We start from the raw sequence: 2,444 nt of genomic DNA, 5'->3' as shown, positions 1-2,444 counted from the left end.
AAGGAGCCAAAGGTGCCCCTGAGAAGTGAGAAACCAAGGAGGCCTTTATGTTATTACCAAGGCTAAAAAAATTAGTGACCCCAAAGAGAGAAACAGGTACATCTGTTTGTAGGATATTTATAAATACTTATTATATACTTAGAATAAAGTAGTCTGAGCTGTGACTTGTTCTTTTCACTCTCATCTCGAGTCGTTGTAGATGTGTGTGTTCCCCAAAGCCCTGTTTCCAGCGCTTCCGAACCCAAGTCCACCAGTGATCTCCAAGGCCACATTTAGAGCTCTTGGGTGTCAAGACATTGGGTTTATCTCCTCCATTGTCATCAATCATTGTACTTGAGTCCTACATGAATTCTTCACAAAATATCTATCTCACACTCACAATAATTCCTATTGTATTTATTGCTGCACTTCAAGAACTTGGTAACAGTTTTCTTACACTCCAGTTAGACTCTCATTTGTGGAGAGCAGATCCTTGAACTCTCTGTTCCCAACTCATGTTCAGACAGTCAACAAAATTCACTGTACTTTCCAGAGCTATGAAGTATTAGAAGCTTCCCACAATCACTCTGCTCCAATATCAAACAAATCAAAGGTGCCTCAGATGTCTATAGTCTTAAACAACGGCAGGTGGAGTGCCAGGGTTTACAAGAACCCTTTAGCTAGCGTGGGGAGGCATTGCATCCTGAGGTTCATGGCTCACAACGCTTGTCTCATATCGTGTAAAAACAAGTTTAAAAGAACCCTCTGAGTATCTTAGGCTCTGCAGCTACATTGTATTTTAAGCACTAGAAAAATTTATGTTCTCTCAGACTGACTAAATGTAGCAACGTTTCAATGAAGAGCACTCCGGGTTTTTCACACCCAGTTTCTTAAACCAGGTTAACCCCAACACTCAAAATTCTTTCTTCAAAAGGTCTTCTTGATTTGAACAGTAGCAAATTCACCATACCTTTGATTTAAAAAACATCTCCACATACTTGTAAAATGACATTTTTCAGAGGCTGAAAGGCATAACAATAATAATGAGATGGCCTGTCTGAAGAAACAAGAATATTTTCTATTTGATTTAAATAATTATCTAAACTACAATAATAAGATCACAAACATTACTGAGTGAGCGTGTTTTGCCAGCCCTTACACTGGTATTTGTTACAGTTCAATGCAACACGATCCACTTTCAGTACCATAATTTGTCACACTGAATCTCATAATTTTAATCTTCTATGGCAAATACTGTTAAATACATGCTCCTTCTTACACGTGGTAATTTATTTGGAACTTTTTTGTTTGCTGATGATTTCAGGCAAGAATATTTTTAGAAAGGATGTTTTTCTTCTTGATTATCAGATCAACTCTTTCTTAATAAGAGATGTTTTGACTTCCAGGCCCACATGCACAGTTTACAGCCCTGATTTTAAAATTCATAGTGCCTTCCTGTTTCTGAGCATAGAGATATATACACAGAAGCTCAGCAAGAGTTACACAGGTAGTATGTACCAACAGCACTGGGAAGCTAAACTCATAAATGTATAGCTTTGAAGTATTCTCACAAGAATTAAAAAATTCAAAGCAACAAACACGTTATATTAAGCAAAAAGAGACTGTTGTCTCTGCAGAGAGCAACGTGCATTCTGGGTGCTCCAGCTCAGGGCATCAGAGTCCTTTTTGGGAAGCAAAACTATCGCCTTAAATCCCTTCTTTGTTCAGCACTCAATATGTTCCCTCTCCCAGGATTCAAGACCGGGATGTTTCTGCATGGAAAAGCTTACCTTAGGGGAAGAGATAGAATCAATTTTCTGGTGAGTAGGTTTTTCCAGATTGTGTTTTGCTGTTTGTTTGGGTTTTTTTCCTCTCTCCCCTAACTAAGCAGCGGTTGGAAGTTGTGTGAAGGTTTGGACTGGCTGGTACCAGTCCCCAGGAATGTATGAGTGGACAAAGACTGAAGATGGAAGTCAAAGATGCATGAAAAACGCAAGTTATGACAATTCTGAACAACATGTTTCTGCAGCCAACTCAGGGGAGCAGCAGTTTACCCCCGAGGGGTCAGCATACTCACCTGCAGCTCAAAGACACACATCCAAGCCAGCAACACCAGTTTATTGATGAAACTACAGCAGTGACTCCTCGTCCTGCTGAAGTTGCAGATGATCGGCAGACTGAGGTGGGGAAGAGGGTACAGGCAAACAGCAGAAGGCGATAGACACAGGGTGGCAAAAGAGTGGTGGAAGAACAGAGAAGACAGAGCAGATAAGGAACCCAACAGGAAGAGAAACATTGGCTTTTAGGGCCAGGGGCAGAAAAGAACTAGCAGCAGAACCAGTAATTTTATTTTAGCATGAAGTCATTGTTATGGTGATATGGAAACAGGGCCACGCAGTGGGGCACAGATGTATGCCAGCTTGCTAGAAGCGAGTCACCTCAGGCATCAGGAGCTGTATAACCAT

Source organism: Tauraco erythrolophus, chromosome 16 (assembly GCF_009769465.1).
Source record: "Tauraco erythrolophus isolate bTauEry1 chromosome 16, bTauEry1.pri, whole genome shotgun sequence".
Lineage (NCBI taxonomy): Eukaryota > Metazoa > Chordata > Aves > Musophagiformes > Musophagidae > Tauraco > Tauraco erythrolophus.
This window is presented reverse-complemented; position numbering follows the sequence as displayed.